Source organism: Castor canadensis, chromosome 5 (genome assembly GCF_047511655.1).
Source record: "Castor canadensis chromosome 5, mCasCan1.hap1v2, whole genome shotgun sequence".
NCBI classification, from domain to species: domain Eukaryota; kingdom Metazoa; phylum Chordata; class Mammalia; order Rodentia; family Castoridae; genus Castor; species Castor canadensis.
In genome coordinates this window covers 154,208,421-154,233,031 of record NC_133390.1, presented here as the reverse complement: position 1 = coordinate 154,233,031, position 24,611 = coordinate 154,208,421, and the positions used below count along the sequence as shown (strand labels likewise).

Below are 24,611 nucleotides of genomic sequence, written 5' to 3'. Positions count from 1 at the left end.
GAATTTATTTGAATATAGGTTCTCGAAGTAGTCTCTGATGATTTCCTGGACTTCCGTGGTGTTTATTGTTATCTCCCTTTTTGCATTCCTGATTTTACTGATTTGGGTTTTTTCTCTCCTCATTTTAGTCAGGTTTGCCAGGGGTCTATCGATCTTGTTTATTATTTCAAAGAACCAACTTTTTGTTTCATTAATTCTTTGTATGGTTTTTTTTTGTTTCTATTTCATTGATTTCAGCTCTTATTTTTATTATTTCTCTCCTTCTATTTGTTTTGGGATTTGCTTGTTCTTGTTTTTCTAGGAGTTTGAGATGTATCATTAGGTCATAGGTTTGAGATCTCTCAGTCTTTTTAATATATGCACTATGGCTGTAAACTTTCCTCTCAGGACTGCCTTTGCTGTGTCCCATAGGTTCCAGTAGGTTGTGTTTTCATTTTTATTGACATCCAGGAAATTTTCAATTTCCTCTTTTATTTCTTCAATGACCCATTGTTCATTAAGCAATGAGTTATTCAGTTTCCAGCTGTTTGCATGTTTTTTGTCTTTATTTTTGTTGTTGAGTTCTAGTTTTATTGCATTGTGATCAGAAAGAATGCATGGTATAATTTCTATTTTCTTATATTTGCTGAGACTTGCTTTGTACCCTAGGATATGACCTATTTTGGAGAAGGTTGCATGGGCTGCTGAGAAGAATGTATATTGTGTAGAAGTTGGATGAAATGCTCTGTAGGCATCAACTACGTCTTTTTGATCTATGGTATATTTTAGATCTTGAATTTCTTTATTGATTTTTTGTTTGGATGACCTATCTTTTGATGATAATGGGGTGTTAAAGTCTCCCACAACCACTGTGTTAAAGTTAATATATGCTTTTAGGTCCTTCAGGGTATGTTTGATGAAATTGGGTGCGTTGACTTTGGGTGCATATAGGTTGATAATTGTTATTTCCTTTTGGTTTATTTCCCCTTTTATTAGTATAGAATGTCCTTCTTTATCTTGTTTGATCAATGTGGGTTTGAAGTCTACTTTGTCCGAGATAAGTATTGCTACTCCTGCCTGTTTTCGGGGGCCATTGGCTTGGTAAATCTTCTTCCAGCCTTTCATCCTAAGCCTATGCTTATTGCTATTGGTGAGATGGGTCTCCTGTAAGCAACAAATTGTTGGGTCTTCCTTTTTAATCCAGTTCGCCAAACAGTGTCTTTTGATAGGGGAATTAAGTCCATTAACATTAAGTGTTAGTACTGATAGGTATGTGGTGATTCCTGTCATTTAGTTGTTTTAGTTGTTTGAAGGTTTGATTGTATGTACCTAAGTTGAGGTTACTCTCTACTTTCTTGCTTTTTCTTTTCCTGTAGTTTGGTACTGTCTGCCCTTTCATGGTTATGTTGGGTTTCACTTTCTGTGTGCAGATCTCTTGAAGAATCTTTTGTAGTGGTGGCTGTGTGGTCACATATTGTTTTAGTTTCTGCTTATCATGGAAGACTTTTATTGCTCCATCTATTTTGAATGATAGTTTTGCTGGGTAGAGTATCCTTGTGTTGAAGTTATTTTCATTCAGTGCCCAAAGACCTCATCCCAAGCTCTTCTTGCTTTTAATGTTTCTGTTGAGAAGTCTGTTGTGATTTTGATGGGTTTACCTTTGTATGTTATTTATTTTTTCTCTCTTACAGCCTTCAATATTTTTTCTCGAGTCTCTGTACTTGTTGTTTTAATGATAATATGCCATAGGGTAGTACTATTTTGGTCAGGTCTATTTGGTGTTCTGGAGGCCTCTTGCTCCTGTATGGGCATAGATTTCTCTAGATTTGGGAAATTTCCTGTAATTATTTTATTGAATATATTACACATTCCCTTTGTTTGCACTTCTTCTCCTTCTTCAATGCCCATGATTCTCAGTTTTGGTCTTTTGATGGAGTCAGTAAGTTCTTGCATTTTCTTTTCACAGGTCTTGAGTTGTTTAACTAGTAGTTCTTTGGTTTTTCCTTTAATTACCATTTCATCTTCGAGTTCTGAGATTCTGTCTTCTGCTTGTTTTATTCTGCTGGATTGGCCTTCCATTTTGTTTTGTATTTCTGTTTCATTCTTTTTTCTGAGGTTTTCCATATCCTGAGTTTCTTCCTCTTTAATATTGTCTATTTTTGTCCTGAGTTCATTTATCTCTTTATTTATTGTGTTCTTTGTTTCACTTTGGTGTTTATACAGTGCTTCTATACTTTCTTTTATTTGTTCTTGTGCTTTCTCAAATTCTCTATTTTTGTTGTCTAGGAATTTCTTGAGTGTCTCCTGTACATTTTGGTTGACCATATCCAGTATCATCTCTTAAAATTCTCATTGATTACTTGCAGGATTTCTTCTTTCAGATTGTTCTTGTGGGCTTCATTGTGTTCTTTGGCATAGTTTATCTTCATTTTGTTGGAGTCTGGTTCTGAGTATCTGTTTTCTTCATTTCCCTCTGGTTCCTGTACTAATTTATTACTGGGGGGAAACTGGTTTTCTTCTTTTTTCCATCTTCCCATCATTGCACTTGCTATTGTTACTGTCCCTATACTGTGTGCAATTAAGTATTTTCTAGCTTGTAATAATAACCATGGTGATATCTAGAATGGAAGGGTGAGAGGAGAGGGAAAGCAAAGAAGGGAAAGAAAAAGAGAAAAACAAACAACAAACAATTAAAAAAACCAAAACAAACAACAACAAAAAAAGACAGTGCCAAAGAAATAAGCAGGGAGAGATATTGTACTAATCAACAGTAAGCTAAACAGGCATAGAGAGACAGAGAGAGGATAAGAAAATCCTCAAGTTCAAATGCAATAAAGTTTCAGTCTTAATAATATTGCTGTTAGTCCCTCAGCCTCCATTCCTGGAGATTGTGTCGCAGAAGTAGTTCTGTCATTGTCTCATCAAAAGGGAAAAAAACAAAACACAAAACAAAACAAAATATCCCAAGTTCAAATGCAATACAGATTCAGTTAGTCCTTCAGCATGCAGTTCTAGTTCAGTTGTCTCATCAAAAGAAGAGGGAAAAAAAAGGGGGTCTGGAGACAGCTCTGTGAATGTCTATCTGAGGCTGCGGCTCACCTGCCTGCTGCTGTCAGCCAGCTGTTGCTGCAGTCTTTATTGATTGCAGATCTCAGGAATGAGCTTAACACTCACCTAGCCCTGCAGGCTTTGTTTATTTAGAGTTCTCCTGGATGCGACCACCACTGTTACAAGCTTTCCCCTCTCCAAGCACACTGGAGGAGGTGATGCTATACCCTCCTTCTCCAGCCAGCTTGTTTGTTTACAGTTCACGTGGGAAGTGCCCATTCCCCACTTTCCAGTGGCGTTTTCCTCACATAGCCACTGCTACAAGCTTTCCTGCTCCTGATTGCTGGGCGTGTGCTGCCACTCCTGCCTTCTCCAGCTGGCTTGTTTATTTACAGTTCCATAAGGGATTGCTCTTCCCCCCCTCTTCGGCACTCAGGGCACCCTGCTGTCTTTGCTATGTGTCTTTTTTGTTGTTATTATTCAGTTTGGTTTTTTCTCTTTTTTCCCTGGGTGGGGGTCAGTCTGTCCAGGGGGCTATGCTGATCTGGCCAAGGGTTATTTGTGGAAGTACCACGTGCCACTTAGCTCACCTGGTGATCTGCTTCTCTCGAGCTGTTAGGAGCTGGCATCTGGCGGCGCGGGAGCCCTCTTGGTTTCTCCATTTAACATGGAGTGGAGATGCTATGCACGGGCTGGGAGTGTGAAGGAATTGGAGTTTTGCCTCTTCTTGGTGGCTTTTCCTGTAAGGTGTATCTCCAGCATCTCTCCAAGATTTTACTTTAGGAAGCACACTTTCTGCTTCCTCCCTCTAGATGCCATCTTGGAATCTCCTCCAAACTACAGTCTTAAACACATAAGCCAAAGACTTTCCCATGGAGATACAAAATTTTTAAGTAAACCCAGTTCAGGATTTCCTAAATCCTGAACGTTTATAATCTACAACCGTGCTACATCTTTACTATACATTTTCCTCCAGATCACCTGGACAAGGGTGTTTCTTATCTTACAGAAGATTGGAAACACACTAAAACACACAGACACACACACACACACACACACACACACACACACACACACACACACAGGCTGGGGTGTGGCTCAAGTGGTAGAGCTTCTGCCTATGAAATGTGAAGCCCTGAGTTCAAACCCCAGTATCACCAATAAATAAATAAATAAAGCACCAAGAAATTATGATTTGAGAACTGTTTCTTCCAACAATTTGTCAAAGGAAGCCACTATTAAATCGTGCCATAGCACATCTAGAAGACTCTGCCTGCCTGGCTGCACTGAACACCATACGGGAGTAACAAGCTTCATGTTTACACTTCCACCATTCTATTCGGCTAGGGATGTAATTTGACACCAGGATGATCATACTGCTCTCTTTCATGCTTTAGGATGTTGCTGTGACTTGTTCCCACTCTTCTGGAGAAAGCTAAGACTTTCCAAATTCCATCCTCATGACAGCTTTTCCCCTGATATTAACATCAGCTCTAGCAGCTAAACAGTTACAGATATGGTTTGTTTGGGTCTTGCAAATATTAACCACAACTTCCTGCAATATTTATCTCAGTGTTACCCTACCTTTGAAGGCATCTTGATAATAGCCCAATAATGATATGGGTGCCTTTCTTGCTAACAACTTTGTTTTCCTGGTCAAGAATTTAGCAAAGTTTTCATCCTTAGGAATACTGGACACTATGATAAATACTTCATAGAAAGAACAAATCCTTCAATGAGCTGCAGATATTCTGCCAGTGCTGTTAGATTTATTACACAGTTCAAGTTGCACTTTCTTTTCTCCTTATTTTTTTCAATGCTCTTCAAGAAGGAACAACTCGTTTCTTGATTTTTATATTTTAAGCCTCATATGAAGTCATTTATAGATTTTTTTCCTTAGAGTTCTACCATTCTTCCAGTTGTTTCATTCAATCCTCTGCTGCTGTCTTCTTTTTAATATTGGGATTAGCTTGAGTCACTGGGACATTTTCCATTTGTCACTGGGACATTTTCCCACCAGCCTGAGTTTGGGGAGCTGTCTTGTTCAGACAATGGTTCTAGGGACAGCCTTTTTCAACTTGGCTCCCAAAGTCCCAGCATTTTGTTGAAAGTTGTTGCATTTCTTCCCGTTGGTTCCATAGCACTTGTCCTAGGGATGCTTGGAATCTCTAGCTTAATCAAAGCTGCCAGCCACCACACTGGCCTCTGGCTCTTGACTTTTGCAGTACCCAGGATGACAGAGATCTGGAGTGGACTTCTGAGCTTGCTTAATGCTTAGATGTCTGTTGTTATATCCTCCTTGAAGGAAATTGGAGTAAGCTCTGGATTTGGTGAGGTTATTTTTATTCAGTAGGAGGGTATAACTAATTTAATTTGACTAATTCTTTCATGTTTAACCTTTCTATCTTTAACCACTGGTTTTATTTTATTTTATTTTGATGTGTAAGTCTTACTAAGGATCTGAACAAAGTGCCAGGTAGATGTCCTTGGGTTTTTTCACCAAGTCTTGCAAACTCTGCTCCTCTAGTGAGTTGCTGTGACTTTGCTGGTAGAATCCTGGCTTGCATTCCTCCAATGAGCTTTCATCAGCTCTTTCAGAGAAGCACTATCCACTGAGCCTTTGCCCAAGGCTTGTTAAGGATCCAAACTGCTCTTGGTTTGATTATGAGAGTTAGCTTCTGGCTTACTTATGGTACCTGATGCAGAAGTTCGAGGTAAGTTCTCTTTTAGAAAGATATCTAAGGACTTGCTTTCAACATGAGCGTTGTCCAGAGTCTACATTTAGCATTTCCTGGATGGATTATTTGAGTCTTTGAGGTTTCAATTCTTCTATATGAAATGACCCCATGGGTTTTCTTTTTGTTTGTTTGGTTTTGTGATTTTGGGTTTTTGGTTTGTAGAGAGGGGGGTCTGAAGTTTGAGTTCAGAGCTTCCTGGCTCTCAAAGCAGGCATCCTACCACTTGAGCGACACCTCCAGAATGTTTTGCTCTGGTTATTTTTTGAGATGGAGTCTCTAGAATTATTTGTCCAGAGAGGCCTTAAATCACGATTCTCCCAATCTCAAACTAGGGTTGCAGGCATGAACCACCAGCACTGGCTCCATGGGTTTTCTTGACTGTCTCTGTAGTGTATGGTCCAGCTTCAGGCTGCTGCTAATTATTGCTACAAGGTTTATGGTCTTGGTAAGAGGAAACACACCTTAAAGTCAATGTTTTCTCAGAAGATTTGGTAAGTCCAATTTTGGCTCTAGAACCCTGTAATACTGGCTGAGCTGGGCTGGAGTTTAGTGCTGATGGGCCCTGTAGCTTTGACAAGCAAACCAATATGATTGGTAACCAACCTCTGTGTATACATTTAGATGGTGGACTTGGGCAATTATGCTTAGTCTTAGACAAGGTTTAGGGTTCTTCAGTTTTCCCTTGGTTACTAGGAACTTCTGGAGTTTTCTTTGTTGTTCTGCAGCAGCTCAGTGGCAACCCTAGCCCTACCATGACTTCTTGATGACAGTTTTTCTTCTCCTCTCACCATTTTTACTTAAAATAGAACTGGAAGTTCTTGCCAGAACAATAAGACAAGAAAAGGAAATAAAAGTCATATATTTTAGAAAGAAATAGAAGTTTATTTGCAGATGAACTACATGAAAAGTTCTTATAGTGAGTTTAGCATAGTTGCCAGACACATAATCAAAATACAAAAATCAACAATATTTGTAAATAGTAAGAACTAACCAGTGAAAACCAAAATTAAAATTTTAATGCCATTTGAATTGCTCAAAAAATGAAAAACTCGAACAAAAATCTAACAAGACACATATAAGACTCATATGTTGAAAACTATAAACACTGATGAAAGAAATCAAAGAAGAGTCAAATAATGGGGGTTTATTAATCAGGGTTCTCTAGAAAAACAGAACCAACAGGATAGATGGCTAGATAGAAAGGTGATTGATAGATAGATAGATAGACAGATAAAGAAGGGATTTATTATGGGAATTTGCTCAAGCAATTATGGGGGGGCAAAAAGTTCTATGATATGCCTCCTACAAGTTATGTTATTCCCTGGAGACCCAGAGAAGATGGAGGTGTAACTCTAGGTCTGAGGCTGAAGTCCTGAGGGTCAGAAGAAGATGGGAAGGAGGGTACTGGTGCAAGCCTCAAAGCACAGAGGCAGAAGAACCTAGAGTACTAATGTATAAAGGCAAGAGAACTGGGTCTCCCAACTCCAGAAGAAAGAGTGAATTTAAAGTTGCTCCTGTTCTTGTTCTATCCAGGTTCTCAGCTGATTGGATGCTGTCCATGCACGTTGGATGAGGGTGGGTTGGATCTTCTTCAATCTGATTCCAGTGCCATTGTTTCTGGGAACACCCACATGGATGTATCCAGAAATACTGTTTATCAGCTGCCTGGTTCATTAACCTGGTTGAGTTGAGGAGACATGTGCTCATGGATTGGAGACCCAGCAGAGTAAAAATGTTAATTATTTAAAATTGATATATAAGTTTAACACAATTCAAAGGCCTAGACATACTTTTGTGAATATGCATAAGACTATTCCAAAGTTTATTTAGACAGACAAAAAGAAGAGAGAGAACAAGAAGAGTCAAAACAATTTCAGAAAAGAAGACTAAAAGTGGAGGAATCGCCACACCGAATTTAAGACAAATTATAAAGATGCAGCAATCAAAACTTTGTGAGACTGGTAGAGGGACAGACAGAGACCAATAGGACAGGACATATGGCCCAGGAACAGCCTCCTACAAGTACAGGCAACTGCTTTTTCAAAAGGGCAAAAGCAATTCAATGTAGAAAGGATCGATTCTTCAAAGGAAAAAAAGCCTTTGCTGGGTTGGAACTGTGGCTCCAGGGGCAGAGTCCACCAAACAAAAAAGCTTTTTCAACAGAAGGTGCTGGATATTAATGAACAAAAACTGACTTCAACCTAACCCTCAAGCATCGGTGCAAACTCAAAATTTAAAACTGTGAAACATTTAGGAGAAAATCTTCAGGAACCTTAATGAAGGATTCTTAAACATGCCATCAAAAGCATGATCAATTTTTTAAAAATCAATGTATCAGACTTCATCAAAATTAAAAAACATTTGCTCTCTAATAATCACCTTAAGGAAGGGAAAGAAAGCGATATACTGGTGAAAATATCTGTAAACCACACATCTGACAAAAGACTTGTATCTAGAAGACATATATACATGACAATTATAAATGGGCAAAAGACATAGAGATATTTCACTGATGAGGACACCTGAGAAGATGTTGCACATCACCACTCACTAGGAAATCCAAGGTCACAATGAGGCTGAGCATGGTGGCACATGCTTGTAATCCTAGCACTTGAGAGGCAAAAGTAGGAGAAGTGTGAGTTTGAGGCCAGCCTGAGCTACAAAGTGAGTCCTGTCATATGGGAGAAAAAGGAAAGAAAGAACCACAATATGGTATTATTATGTACCTAATATTCACTTCTGAATAAAACATAGTAACTGTATCAAAGCTGGCTAGGATGTGACGAAACTGCATCATACATCCCAGGTAAGGATGAAAATGGTACAGCCAACTCTGTAAAATAGTTTAGTAGTTTCCTTTTTTGTTTGTTTGTTTGTTTGGCAGCAGTGGGGTTTGAACTTAGGACTTCCCACTTGCTAGGCAGGTGCTCTACCACTTGAGCCACTCTACCAGCCCAAGTTCAGCAGTTTCTTTAAAAAGAACCAAGCATACACTTACTGTATGCTCCCAGAAATTACATTCCTGTGCATTTATCCAAGAAAAAAATTAAAACTCATACACACACAAAAACCTGTTCATAAATATTTATAGCATATTTCTTTGTCATGGCAAAACATAAGAAACAACCAAAATAGCTTACGACTGAATGGCTAAGCAAACTGTGCATCCATAAGATGAACTATTACTCAGTGACAAAATAAATGAATTATAATATGCAACAATTTGTGAGTATCTCAGGGGAATTATGTTGAATGAAGAAGGCAAACTGAAAATGTCGCATACCATATGGTTTCTTTACATAATATTGTCAGCAGTATAGACAGAGAAGAGATTAGTGATTGCTGGAGACTTGTGTGGTGTGGATGGGGTCACTATACAGGGGTGGCATAAAGGACACCTTTATTGTCATGGAATTGTTCTGAATCCTGACTATAGCAGTGGTTGCACAAGCATCCACGAGAGGATCAACATAAACAAAAGTCAGGAAGGTAACCAGATTTGGCTATAATTAATGTTCGTGTAGTCATTATAGTGCAGACACTTACATTATCCTACATTAAAACATAACCATATGGAGGAGACGGGGAATAGAAGGGTTCCTGCATGGCATGAGGTCAACAGTCACAGAACATTCCATCTCCATCTTCCATCATGGGAAATCAATAATGCCTAACAATGAAATTTCAAGAAGTAGCAATATAAACATGTGAAATGAGATATGGTCATAAAATCCAAAGCAATCAATTCCAAGAGTTGAAAATGGTTGCTTCTGGCAGGTAGGAGATGGTGGGAAGTTAGGGAGACTCCAGCTTTCACATGCAGAACTTAGAGAACTATTTGGCTCAAACTTTGCAAGCTTGTTACTTTGAGAAAGGTAAAAACTAATTTTAGATCATTAGATTAATGTTATTAGAGTTACACATAAAAAGAATATACATACTAATAGCACTAGAGAAAGGATTTTATAAGCTTGCTGGATATAAGATTGGTGTTCAAAATTCCACCTGCAGTTCTATTCAGTAGTCAAAAACCACTGAAAAAAAGTAATTGTTAAAGATCCCATAAACTAGAAAGTTTCAGAAAGTGGTTAGATAGCGCTAACCGAAGTTGCATGTGGTTAGGCATGGTGGCTCAAGCCTGTAATCCTAGCTACTTGAGAGGCTGATATCGGAAGGATCACAGCTGGAGCCCAGCCCAGGCAAAAAATTAGTGGAACGTCATTTCCATAAAACAAACCAAGTGTGGATACAGGCACCTGTCATCCCAGCTATGTGGGAGGCAGTAGGTAGAAGGATTGTGGTCTAAGGCTGGCCCCAGAGCAAAAGCGAGACCTTATCTGAAAACTAACCTGAAGCAAAAAGGACCAGGGGTGTGACTCAGGTAGAGTACCTGCCTAGCAACTACAAGGCCCTAAGTTCAAATCCCAGTACTGCAAAAAAGAGGGGAAAAAAAGAAGATATACACGACCTCTATGGTGGAAAGGACTGAAAAATTGTAAACTGAAAGTCATAACAAGAAACCTAAATAACCAAGGGTGTGCCATGGCCTTGAGTGGGAAGAGTCAATATCAGAAATTTATCCATTTTTCCAAATTAATATATAAATCAATGCAATCAAATATTAATTCTAAATTTTTTTTCATGAAATTTGACAAAATAATTCTGAAATGCTTTTGGTATAAGAATAGCCATGAAAATTTTGAAAAGAAAAGTAAGATGATTTGCCTAATGTAAAAAGGAGAAAAATAGAGGGTTGAACCAATTCGGGCTATAATGCATATATACATGGAAATGTCACAATGAAACTCCCTGTGTAGCTATCCTAAATAAACAAAAATGTCTTTTTTCAAAAATGGCAAACAGGAAGGTAAAAGAGTTTCTGTCTGGGGGTTGGTACCAGTGGGAGGGGTGAGGACATAAGGAAAGAGTGTAGGAGGATGAATATGGTAGAAATATTATGTTCTCATGTATGAAAATGGAAAAATGAGACCTGTTGAAACTGTTCCAGAAATGGGGGAGGAGGGATAAAGGAGAATGGTGGAGGAGTGAATTCAACTATGATATATTGTAAAAACTCTTGTAAATGTCACAACATACCCCCAGTACAAAAATTATATGATAATAAGGAGTAAAAAAATAAAATATGAAAAAACAGGTAACTAAGTTTATCATAAAGCCATTCTAAGATAGTAGAGACAGAGACAGACAAGCAGATTGGTGTAATAAAGGTTCATGAAAAGAACTCAGAATTTACACAAACTTGATACATGGCCAAAGAGGTAGTAGATATCAGTGCATGCTGGATAATTTATCCTTTTAGACAAAAAAGCAAGAGCCCTAGCACCAATCAAACACGCATGCATGTGCACGCGCGTGCACCAGAAAAAAATGTAGCTAAAGACAAATGGGAAGTGCACAACTTGAGCAAAAATTAAAAATTTGGTTTTGCTTAACAAAATCTCCTAAATGCTACCAACACTGCAGCTTTATGGGCCACGTTGAGGAAAAATAAGGATTCTCCCACATGTGTCCAAGGAAACAAGTATAAGAATGTTTGTTGCAAAGCTGTACCGATAAAAACACTTAATAAAGCGTCAATGCCCATTATGAGATGCATTGATGAAACGTGGCATATTTTTACAATAGAAGACATGGAACAGTGGAAAATTTATAAAACAGAGCTATATCTGAATAAATAAGCCCATAAACTATGTTAAGCATGAAATATAAAATAAGATTCCAAAATGCTGTATATGATAAAATATCATTTATGTAAAATTTCAAACATGCAAAATATATTGCTAAAAGATTTACACATATGTTGTGATAGTATAAAATCATTCTGGGAAAGGATAAACAGCAAATTCAGGACAAAAAAATTTAATGGAACTGAAGGAGAGAATGGCAAAATGTTAATATTATGCAAATATAGGATGGTAGGTCCAAGAATATTGTTATATGTTTTTAGACACTTCAGAATATTAAAAAAATGCTTATTCAACATACCAGCAATTTCAAAATATATGTGTTAAAATTAAATTATACTTGCAGAGGCCTGGATGATAGTGAAAACTCCCCTGAAAATTAGAAGCTGTTAATGACTGGAGACAGGGCAGATAATCTGTTCGCTTGATCACTTTTATTCTCTTTTGGATGGAAGGAGAGCCAAGTTCAGTACATTAAGGTCCAGACCTCCCCAGGTCCATGACCCATGTCCATCCCTGCAGCTCTGAGGGAAGGTGCATGGAGGGAGCATGTTTTTGGCAGGGTGGCAGAGTGACAGCAGGGGTCTTGGGTCACCTCTTAGTCCTTTCGGCTTCTCTTCACTTGAGTCTCTTAGTGAGCATGGGAGACAGTGTATCCCAGGGCACGTGGCAGCTGTTGGGGAAAAATCATTCATTCATCTGTTCATTCATGTATTAATTCCACAAGTATTTGTTGAGCACTTCTGTGTAGCAGGTACTCTGCTTCCTGAGTTCATTGCACAGACAGAAATGGAGCCCCTACTCACCCCACCCCAGCACCTATTTCTTAGTTCTGACGCTCTCCTTTACTCACATTCATCTTTTCCACCTGTCAGAACTTCCAATCCTTCAGATTTGTCTATTAGTTGATTGTAGCAGTGCCGTGTGCCCTGTGATACACTGTTTCCCATGCTCTCTAAGAGACTCTAAGTGAAAAGAAGCCAAAAGGACCAAGAGGTGACCCAAGACCCCTGCTGTCACTCTGCCACCCTGCCACAAACATGCTCCCTCCATGCACCCTTCCCTCAGAGCTGCAGAGATGGACATGGGTCATGGACTTGGGGAAGTCTGGACCCTGACCTCCCCAAATTGCTCACTCCAAAGACAGATCACATGAAAGCTGAAATAAAAACAGTGTGTGAGGAACTATTTGCAGTATGATCCTTGGCTTTCATTTCACTCCCATACCTTGGACCCCCATCTCCAGGGTCTCAAAGAACATAACTCGAAATCTCCCAACTGAAGGACACTACACAATGATAGAACTGGAAGCCTCTGAGAATTCCAAAAGACATTTGGAGAAAATAAGAGTGTCCCCAACCTTCCCTTGAGACTGGACCACACTTGTGGGCACCCTATGCCTCTCTATGCTCACCCCGAACTCCTCTTGCCGGTCCTTGACCATGATCCTGACTCCTCTCCCTAAGGACGAAGGCCCACCCCAAACTTACCTGTCACAGGTTCCTCCCCCTGTAGATGTAGGCGACTATGACACTCACCACCAGCAGCATCCTGAGGCCCAGGAGGAGAGCCACAAAGATATGGGCAAACTTCTCTGACCCTGAAAGCCAAGAAGCAGAAAGACCATCAAAGCAGGCTCTGTGAGTTTAAGTGTCCTATCTGAGGATGGCAGCCAGGAAGTGCCAGAGCCAGCAAGTCACACCCAATACTGATTCCAAAGCTGGCACTTTTCTCTACACTTTCCTCTCTCAGGAATCATAGATTTGTTCTATGAGGCTCACCTTGAATTTTTTCCAACAAATGCTGGTTGGAATTTCTGACATCCACCTGATAATGTGGATCTACCAGGCTTTACAGGTCCAAACCACAGCCTTACAATCATTTAATGTAACCTTTGCTATAATCTTAGGGCATTGGTATCATTAGCAACATTTTATAGATGAGTAAAGAGTCCCTTAGAGATAATTGACTCCACTGCCTAAGTTTACACAACCATAATTACTGGGAACTCGATTTTAAACTAATTTTACCTGAATTCCAATGATAGTAACAGTTGCTGGTATTTTTGTAGATATACAGGTAGACTATACAGAGTGCACACCTGTCAATTCATTTAGTCCTCATAAGGACTCTTTAAATCAGGAACCATCATTAGATCCTATCTACAGATGAACAAAGTAGAGCATAGAGAGGTTATGGATCTGTACAAGAATCAAATGGAAGGCCAGTCCCAATGGCTCATGCCTGCAATCCCTGCTATTTGGGAGGAGGAGGTCAAGAGGATTGCAGTTCCAGACCAGTCTGAGCAAAAAGTTACTGAGACCTTATCTCAAAAAACAAGCTGGAAGTGGTGACATGTGCCTGTCATCCCAACAATGCAGGGGGCCATAGATAGGAGGATTGCAGTCCAAGGCTGGCCCTGGGACAAAGAACACAAGGCCCTCTGGGAAAAATAACAAAAACAGAAAGGGCTGGGGGCACAGCTCAAGTGGTAGAATACCTGCCTAGCAAGATCAAGGCCCTGAGTTCAAACCCAAGTACTAGGGGAAGGGAGAAAGAATTAAGTGAAGAGCTTGTTTTATCATCAGAGCAGACATCCTGAAGCTCCCAGGTAAGGTTGCTCAAGCAAGTCCTACAGAACAATGGACAGGCTTGCCTCCACATGACTCAGACTATTCTAAACCAGAGTTCTGCTGACTACCATCTCAGAATGACCAGTGAATGAGCACTAAGCTGAACCCTCCTTAGGGCATTTTTGAGGAGGTTGAGCTGGGAGACCACTCTCTGCACCGCAATGAAAGAATCTTTCTGAATGGCCACATCTAAAGGGAGCCAGAATGGCTGGAAACCATTCTGGTTATTCAAAGAATCACAGACTGCTAATTTGACAAGACCTTGATGATTATCAACCTCCCTCTCCTCTGGAATTTAGTGCCTTCTGGAATCTACTAGGGAGACAAAGGAGATCCCAGTTGCCCGTGAGAAAAGAGGTGAAATTACCTGGGCCCACAGGGGGTTTGTATGTGGTGTGGGCAACTGTGGACAGTATGAGGCTGGCCCGGATGAGAGGCTGTTCTTCATGGTCCATCTTGCAGGTGAACACGAGCTCAGACTTCTGCACTGATGTGTTCACCAATTGCATGCTTTCCAAGGTACAGGACCCATCTTCATTCTGCTTGGACATGAGTTTCTCTGTTTGCTTGAGCATTTGGCAGTCCTCCAGCCAGGTTAGGTGCACATCCTGTGGGTAGAATCTCTACACATGGCAGATAACAGCCACCAAGCCAGAAGTTGTTGAAGACTGGGACATTGTCACTGCAGGGGGAACTGACAAAGCCCAGAGAAAGCAGACAATTACTGTGGAAAATTGACTTTGAGCTCCTTGAGGATGGGGTCATGTGCCTAGGGCCCAACCACTTAGGAGATTAAGTTCTTGGTTAACAGGTGCACACATAAGGAGAAGCATGATGGAATGAGAATAGGAATTCATGAAGAATGCATATTTTAATGGCTGAATGGATAGTTGGGTGGGTGGATGGATAGATGGATGGGCCTTCATGGCAGTGTTTGAGACAGAGTGCATGCAATTTCTTTTTTGATCCTCATAAAGCCAGATGGGCTAAACATGGAAAGCTACTTGGCATGGGAGAAAAAAAGAAAAGCAACGCTTAGAAGGAAACTACACAAAATCAGGCCCCAATTTCATAGAAATCGTCCAAAAGAAATTGGTTAAAAACTTCATCCTGAAAGCCATTTAAATTATAAAAATAGTTTACTTAATTTGCATTTTAATTAAAGAATATAATTGCAACTATGTACCACCTCTTAAGAGGTGCACATGTTAAGAGTGTAAAGAAGCCAGCATCATTTCTAACCCCAAACTGAGACTGTAGTACCAACAAATCCTTCATTTGAAATTTCACATTCACAGCACAATCGTTAAAGGGTAGATGGGAAAAATTATTTGAAATGATTATGAATCAGTTTCCTTTGGAAAAAAAATCGGTTTCCTTTGGAGTACCACAGTATCGCTAGCATCAGACACGCCTTCTTCTTCCATTTTTAACTGCTCAAATGCTTTGCCCATGACCCAACAGCACCCAATATCATTTCACCAACTTCTTGAAATCCAATCTCTCCAAGGTCCTCAATTCCACCTTGCCATGGGCATGGATTCTGCACAGCATGATCTCATGGTGCCACCCTCCAATCAAGGCCAGGCTGACCTCCCAGCAGGGAGTTCTGGGTTCCACCGCCACTTTCCTCAGCTGCTGACTTCAGGGAAGCAGTGCCAGATGGCACCACACATGTAGGACCCTACCTCAAGCTCCCAGAATGCCTTCCCACATCTCTAGAACCATGAAAAGCCACCTATGCCGGCACATTCACCTGCCCCTCCTTTGTGGGACAATTCTGAGGCAAAGTCTACACGACTCCCTACAAGCAACATAAGGCAGACATGCACATCAAATAAGCTGTCCCCATGAGTGTGCCTCATCGGTTGTTCTCTGCTTGTTTCAGACATTAATGTCAGTATTTCCTTCCATGGAAAATGGTGCATTTCCTTCTATGAGAGTAGTAACACATTTCGCCCTCTATTTTGCAGTTGGGAAAAGGAAGAAGAAAATCTTTTGTAGATTTTAAAGTCCATTGTGCCTTAAGGAATTCGTATAGCTGCTCTGTAGCCTTGGGCCACTCACTGGCCTTCTCTGAGTTTAGAGTTGTCATAAACAGAGAGAAGACCACTAAGATTCTTCCTAGTCATGACACTTTACGCCTTCATCGATTTCACAGATCTGCCAACATTGGTCCAATCCATGAAAATCAGTAACGACAGCAACAAAAATTATATGAATACTAGACCCATATCCAGGTTGGAGTAATGATCTAAAACATTACAGTCTCTAAACTTTACAAGTTTGCAAAGCCCTCCACCTCTTCTTTCTATAATATAATACTACTAAAATTAAATTCCCAAAAGATAAATATTTTACAGATAAGAGAAGTGAGTTGTGAGTGACAGTGTGACTAATAACTAAAAGCAACAATAAATGCCACTTGTGAGGGATCAGTATGACCAGGGCACAGTGGGTCTTGCCACATCAAGTGATACCACAACTCACTGAGGACAGTGATACTCAGAGGTACCTGCAGCCCAACTCCATACCAACTTAGCCAGCAAAGAGAGAATGGTCTTACCACAGAGTTACTGGTTCTAGCCAATTGGCCTTCTGGAAAACCACAAAGAATTTATGCTCCATATGGCAGAGGACAACAGAGAGCACATCGTCTTTCGCCAGTGGGACAAGCACACTGCTGGTCACATTGAAGGTGTTCCCTTCTCTCCCGCTGGGGAGGATGCTGGTCTCTGACTGAAGGATCTGGTGGTTGTTTTTTATCCAGGTCACTGTAACTTGATGTGTATTTCAATTGGATGCTTGTGCCAGGCTCAAACTGCTGCAGGGGACCTTCCAAGTGGTTAGAGTGGTCAGAGCGGCGGGTCTTTTCTGCAAGGAGAGAGCCTCCTATGAGACAGCTCTGCAGGTGCCCAGGGTGAAGGAGGGACACCTCAGCTTTCCTGCTGAGAAACCCATTGCCTCCTCTTCCTCAAGGCTTAAATGTTACCTCTGGGAGGAGTTGGGTCCTGAAGCTGCTAGTAGAGAACAGACAATGAGACCACAGGGGACACAGTTCAAAGGAAGGCCAATACTGCACAGAAAACAACCACAACCAACAACACTGTGCTTACAGGCTCTTCCTGAGCTCACTGAGTTCCACAGCAACTCTAGGAGCACAACTGCTACCATTCCCATTTCACAGATGAGGAAACTGAGGCCCAGAGGCAAGGTAACTTGCTAGTCAGTGGCAGAGCCAGGTAGTCTACCCCAGGGTCTATGCCACTGACCATCACTCTGCTCTGCCCTCAAATCTCTGAAGAGAGGAGACCCCCTTACCACTCACAGGGAGGTCATAGGAAACAGGGGACCCACTCCAGCCAAGTTTGCATTCCCACCTCCTCCCCTGAGTGAGCCTGAGCAACTTAACTCTCAAAGCCTCCACTTCCTCATCTGTAAAATGGGAATAATTCTTGAGTCTCTGAGTTAATGTTAAATAAAGGAGCTATAGTAGAATGTGTGGTGTCCAGTAATCATTCTGCTAATGGCAACTGTTAGCATCACATTCTCAAAATTACCATCTGAGTAACTGTTATTAATCATATTTTTAAGGTGAACAGAGAAAGAAAAGGCTCAAAGAGGGTGAATTACTCACCCTAGGGCTTCACAGTGAACAGAACTGATATTGCAACCCAGGAGTTCTGATCTGGAGTCAAGTGTTTTTCTTTTATATCATTGCTGCCACTACTTCTCTATATTAATCACTGACCTTTGATATTGCCCTAGCAATATCAGCTCTGGGCTGGGCATTAGGGAGACTATAAGCAGCCATTCTAGAGCCCCGGCCCTGTGCCTCAAGGTCCAAATGCCACCCAGAAGTCTAGGAAAGGAATCCTCAGCAGGACCCCCGGAGGTGAGAGTAGCAATTGTCATTGCACAGATGAAGAAATGACTCCAAAAGGGAATTGCTTTGCCTGAGGTCACACAGATGGGCAGTGGCAGCCCTGCAGTGTCACACTGATTTTTTCAACTCTGGAGTTTAGTCACATCCAAACATAAGAGACCGTCCCTGCTCTGAGGACATGGAGAGTTGCAAATAGAGGAGAGACAGATAGGATAAAAACCCTGGGCCAGGGGCTTTTAGGTTATGTACAAATTGTGGGAACCGAATGGTGTGGACAGATGTGACAGCTCAGGAGATAAAACACCTTAAGATGGAGATTTGAGAAGAGGTGTGAGACAAACTTACATTTATATTCTCAGGTACTAAGGTTTAAATTCAGTACAAGAACACTGAATCTGTAACAGATAGCTGTGTCTCAAGCCCAGTGCTGTTGAAACTGGCATCTTAGTAACCTCAGCTGCCTGCAGGCTGTCATAGGATCAGTTAACACAGGTGAGGATACCTGGTATACTGTAAGTGCTCAATGAGTACAGACCAAATAGCAGCTGAGGCACAGAGTGGGAGTGCACAGGGGTTGGGGTGCTGACAAGGGGGCTATAGGGCAGTTTGAGGAGATACAGAGGCAAAGGTGAGTTGCAGTGAATAGAAAGGGACTTGACTGCCTAGGAGAAAGGGCTGCCTTTCTCCCCTGGATACCCTGGGGGTACAAAGATGCACAAGGGATTGGTGCCATCAAAGTAAGGCTCTCAGGGGCTCATCTTGCAGCAGTGGACCAGATATACTGTATGCAGGTGGTGGAGAAAAATAAGACAGGGAGGGAAAATCTCAGTGTGAGCCAACAACAACAAAAGAATGTAGATCCCATCAAAAAGAATCCGTTTGGAATTTTTCACCTACACCTGTGCATCCTGTTGGGTGGACTTTTTCTTATTTCTGCCAGGTAACAACAACAACAAAAAGGGCCCAGAGAAATTTAAAGTTGAGTAGGATCATCGCCCCCCGAGATCTTAAAGCAGCCAGATAAAGGTCAGTCTGTCAGGGAGAGACAGGAGGCAGGGTGGACCCCCCCTCCTGTGTTTAACCAGCCGGCTTCCCTTCACCCTTCCTCTGCAAGCAGCCTGGACTGCAGAACACTGCACAAACACCCACATGCCCTGTAGGAAAAGTCCTTCCAAATTTTCTGTGGTGCTGGAGAGCTGCCAGTCCATAGCCTGCATTTCCCCTGGCTCATCCACACCTATTCAATTGTCACACTGCTCCTCACGGTGCACTTGCACCACCCAGCCCTCTACAGGCCAGTAATTCTCTCTCCCAAAAGGATCCAAACTGGACCAAAAAAAGCAGCAACTCACCCATCTAGATCTGAACTGTCGGCGAACAGCGCCCCCTGGTGGAGGAAACGGTCCCGGAGAATGAGATAGATGGGAGGAAATTAAGAGTTCATAGCAGGTGTGGAGGGAAAGGAGAAAGAGGAGGAGGAGATGAAGGGAGAAGGGGAGGGGTATTTACACCCACCCTATCTGGTGACCTGCAATGACCCTCTATCCAGGTAAAGCAGTCAAGAATTCTGGCCTCTCTGTAAAGCTGACTTCTAGAAACTTCCCACTGAACTAGTCTTGATTAATAGCTGCTTTAGAAGGGATTTGGGGTCCAGTATTCCTTAATCTCGTCATTTCTTGTGGTCAAGTGTTAAGGATGAGAATTTTCAACATGAAGAGTGTGTGGAATGGGGATACCCACTTCTTGGTGGGAATGTGGAGGAGAGGACTAGGGGGTGGTTGTGGAGATTTTTCTCACCAACTAGGGTATCCTGCCTACTTCCACCTTCACCTAGGGCTGCCCTGAGGCCCTTCCAGCCATGCTGACACTGAGGGAGAGACAGCACCAGCACCCACCTTTGTCCTTACTGGAGGCCAGCACTCCCAGGGTGATATTGGTTTGGACCAGGGGCTGCTCATCCTGGACAGGCAGACAAACTTGCTCTGGTCCAATGTGGCCTCTTCCTGAACCGTGTGCTCCAGAGAGTATGTTCCCTCAGGGTTTCTCCTGGCCTGGGGGGACTTCACAGTCAGGACTCTGTGCCCATTCTTCATCCAGGTGAGCTGCAGGTGGGGTGGGGGGTAGAAGTGGCTCACATGGCAGGTCAGGTTCACTTTCTGATGCCTGTGGCCATGGGCCCCAGAGGACTTGATAGTAATCTTCAGGGTGGGGATAACTAGAGGGAGGAACAGAAAGTAAGAGCTGATGAAATTGAAGCAGACTGGACATTAGGGAAAGTTCAGGACTTTTAAAAAGCACACAGCCTGACTTAGAGCAGCTGTATGCTCCCCCCTCCCTGACCCATCCCCTCTAAGCCCAGAGAGCTCCATTCCAATTGCAAATCCTTTGTTAGGTTAAATTAGAGGAAATTTCCTCCAGCAGGGACTTAGGGTACCTGAAAACTAGCATAGATGTAGTCATAAGTCTACCCAGATCCTCCCGCTGGTCCAAAGGCCATTGGAGACAGGGAGTGACTTGATTTTCTCCCAACCTCCAAGTTAAGAATGATATAAAGATGATCTAAAAATAAAAATCCTCCCCCTTTCTTCCTGCATGCTGCATCTCCATTCTACCTGGCAGAGCCACAACTGTACTCCTCTCCTCACTTTTCCTATAATAAAATTCTGTTTTTTTCTTACTACATCCACACATTCTGCTTAGATTCTTCCTTGTCAAGAGTGCAAGGACCAAAATCTTCAGATTAGAATCATCAGTGACTCCAACAAAATGACTCCCACTCCAGGTTTCCCCATCCTGGGGACCAGCCTCAACATCCCTCTTTTTTTTTTTTAAAGAAATGCTCCTTTCTTGTACACTCAATGTAAGGCAACAGGGCTAACTGCTAATGTCATTAAATTTGGTGGAGGGTCCATGGGTGCCTGGTCTTTTCCTTTTGATATGTTAGCAACATATCATATTTCAGTTAAAAATTACTAAAATACAATGACTATGAGGACATGGACTTTCTTTTTCTTTTTTGCATTACTGGGGATTGAATTCAGGGCTTCCCACATGCTCAGCAAGCACTTGACCTCTTGAGCCACACTTCCACTCCCAGGGACATTAGCATCTAGAACAGTGGATATTCATTATTTATTGAATGAATGACAAATATTTAGAATTTAAAAACAGCAGCAATGACATTAATGGAACAAAGATGCTTGGAAAGGGAGGGTGGACAAGCTAAATGGAAAGAGATCAGACATTCAGCAGAAGCTTACTGTGCGCCGGGCGTCGCTCTAGGCATTTTATAGGGAATAATGCATTTAAACTTTAAAGGAAACCTGCAAAGTCGGTCTCAAGTTTTATTCCCATTTTTCAAGGAAACTGACTCACAAAATAGTTAAGACATGTGCCCAAGATCCTGTAACTTGTAAAGTGACACAGCTGAGGTTCAAGCCCAGACGGCTGACCTCTGGAACTTGTTTTTAACCTATATACACATGTTCAGGAATGGCAATGAGAAATTTCAACTCCCCATATGTAAAATAGAGCTTTGGGCAAAAACCCCATAAGCCCATGCTGCCAGCATAGTCCCAAGCCCACCCTACTGCACTGCTCGCTCACCTCGGAGAACTTGGGAGAGATTCATGGTCATTTGCAGGGGTTCTTTGAGGGTCTGGTGGGTGACCTTACAGGTGATCTGAGAGAAGACATCCTGAGGGGTCAGTGTCAGCCATGCCTTGCTGGTGATGGAGTGAAAGCCCCTGTCATCAGGCACCAGATACTGGCCTGAGGCCGGATGTTCATTGCAGCCCCTCAGCCAGGTGATATTGAGGTCCCTGGAGCTGAAAGGGCCTGCAGTACAGTTGAAAGGCACAGATATTTTGGGGGACATCCTCTCAGTTGGGCCCATCAGAGAGATGAAAGACTGCCCAGCTTCAATACAGAACATCTGTGAGTGCATGCTGAGTGGGGCGCACCCAATGTACAAAAGTCTATAAGCAGCCCTATGGGTCTACTATGCACCGTGTGTAGTTCCAGCCTTAGGATTATATAACAGCCAGTACCAAGGAAACAGCAGATATGCATATGATTAGACCTTGTGTTCAATGTCCTCAGGAAACCCAAAGAGCACAGAGACAAGAATACCAGGTGTACTCATTGTAGAAGGGCGGGCAGAGAAGAACATTACTGAGCTAAAATGGAGGAATGAATAAGAGCCTGCCTTTGAGGGGCACAGAAAGGATTTTCTGGAGGAGCAGGGACAGAAGGCAAGAAGGGCTGGAGAAGGAAGAACTTAGTGGACTGGAGAACCAGGAGTTCTCCTGCAGGACTCCAGCATCTCGGGCAAGAGCCTGATGGACCCTGGGGGACATGGGGACAATGCTGATTCTATCCCTCAGGAGACTGTAAACAGAGGGGCATGGTGGTCTCATGTGTATATTTAGAAAGTGCTGGGTTTGCTGGGGGATGGAAAGGCAAGGTTGGGATGATAGCAGAGAGCCTGGTGGGAAAGACAGCACAGGCTTCAGGCCAAGGCGACAGTAGCCTGGCCTGGGGTGGTGAGAAACAGAAGCACTCAAGTGTGTTTGGAAGACCTGGCCCACAGGAGTGGTGGTGGGCTGAATGGGAGAAGAACAAATTGTGGACAAATGCCCCCTGGGATTTTCTCCTGAGCACCTTGGGTGGATGGTGGTTCTGAGTTTTGAGACAGGAGAACTGGAGAAGGACTAAGCTGGGATGGGAAGGTGAGGAGTCATGATTTCCACTTTGGACATAAGTTTATGATGACTTGGGCATGAGGTCAAGAACCACTGCCTCAGGAGTGCTGCCTTCTAACCAGGTTCCTCCTGTCTCACCAGGCATTCATCCTGAGCTTGCCTACCTCCAGTGACAAGGGGTGCCCACCCCCCACCCCCGGAGGGAAAGCTTCCTGCGTCCTCACTCAGCTGGGACTATGACAAAGTACTTTCTGCTCCTAACCAAGGACCTGCCTCCTAGAGTCCCAGGAAAGATGCTGGATAGGAGTCACCATCTTCCTGAGGCCAGCCCTTCAGAGATGGCGAATGGTAGCCTCTCAGTCTTCGCTGCATCCCCTGCCCTGCCCAGTTGTGGGTTAGATTCTGGAGTCACAGACCCCTGATCTCCAGAAGCATCAGGTGGCAGGGGTGGGAGACAGACAAATAAACCAACAACGACAAAACAGGGTGACTGGTAGCAGAAGGCAACGCAGGTGGTCTCAGGCATGTGTCCGCTTTGCCCACAGAACTGGTCCACTTGGAACTGGGCTTCCTTCTGCCCCCACCTATGCACACCACCCAGTGGTTTGTGAAAGTTTTTCAGGTGTGTGTGTTCTTTTTAACCCACATATCAACCATGGAAGGCTAGGGTTACTGTACCCACTTCCCAGAAGAGCAGAGTCAGAGAGGTTAAACGCTTGTTTCAGCAGCTAAGAAGGGATTAGCAGGTCTGTGACTTCAGGTCTAGGACTCCACTTGGGGAATTCTCTCTGTCTCTCCCTCTCCCCCTCCCTGTCCCTCTCCCTCTCCCTCTCCCTCTCTCTCTCCTTCTCCTTCTCCTCTTCCCTCTCCCCTCCTCTCTCTCCTGGCTTTATACCCATTTTTAGAACCATATGTGATAGCACCAGGACCAGAAACCAGGCTCCTCTCTCACTGCCTGACCCCTCCCCACAGTCCCTCACCTCTGTGTCACACATTTCTCCTCTGACCCCCAGGCTCCCACCACTTCCCTTTCCCATGAGGTCGGCACTGAGGAAAAGATGCAAGCAGCACCTGGTAGGCAGGAAAAACAGCCCAGGTAGGTCCTGTGGGCCTCAATATCCTGCCTGGAACACAAAGTGGCTGGATTTGGTCATCCCTGAGGACTCCCTGCCTACCCTGAGGATCTACATGGGCAGGACTCAGAACTTACCTGTGAGTCCCAGCAGAAGGGTGGGTAGAAGGGAGCCCAGGGCCTGCCCAGGTGTGGCAGCCATGGTGAGAGATGCCCACATCCCCAACCAGTCTGGACAAAGCTTTGCATGAGACACTGCCTGGGCACCTGCCAGCTGAAGCTGCCTTATACTTCTCAGGTGCCTGCCGCCCAGCCAGATCGGAGTAGATTTAAGGCACCATGAAGGAAGTGATCACCGCAGCCAAGGTCTCCATACCCCATGACCACAGCTGGGACTGATGCTCTCTGGTGCCCCATGAGCCAGACTGGGGAGGGACTGAATTCTACCTCAAGCTGCAGAGCTGCCCTCTGGTGCTGGCCTCTGACAGACTGAACCCCCAGGTCCTCTCTCCTAGAGGCTCCTACACATTCAACAGATCACTGGGAGCCTGTCCTCTCCCAGCCCTGAGAATGGCTTCTGGGACTACAGAATGGATCAGTCCTTGTCCCAGAGGGACTGGTGCAGAGAGTCCATACAAGTAAGTCCAGATACCCCATCTTGGCCCTCCACTTAGCTAGTCATACAATGTTGCACAGACAATTCCTGTTGCCCAGAGTTGTCTAATTGACTCTAAGTTGGGGGAAAATGCATTTGGAACATGGCTACCAGTTTACTGAACCTACCTAGGAAACAACCTCTCCCCTTGGTCTTTCTCTATTCCTTACTCCACTTCTCCTGGCTCTCTGA

At 43.1% G+C, this 24,611-nt stretch overlaps 1 protein-coding gene and 1 pseudogene across 1 annotated transcript in view; both read right to left on the bottom strand.

The window, feature by feature from the left end:
• Positions 1–13,184, bottom strand: part of LOC109692893 (signal-regulatory protein beta-1-like) — a 57,355-nt gene extending 44,171 nt beyond the window's left edge. The window contains exon 1 of the mRNA XM_074074480.1: positions 12,961–13,184. The gene's annotated coding sequence lies outside the window, so the exon portion shown is untranslated. The remainder of the gene's footprint in view (positions 1–12,960) is intronic.
• LOC109692907 (uncharacterized) lies at positions 12,598–23,966 on the bottom strand (annotated as a pseudogene).
• Between the last annotated feature and the right edge of the window lie 645 nt (positions 23,967–24,611).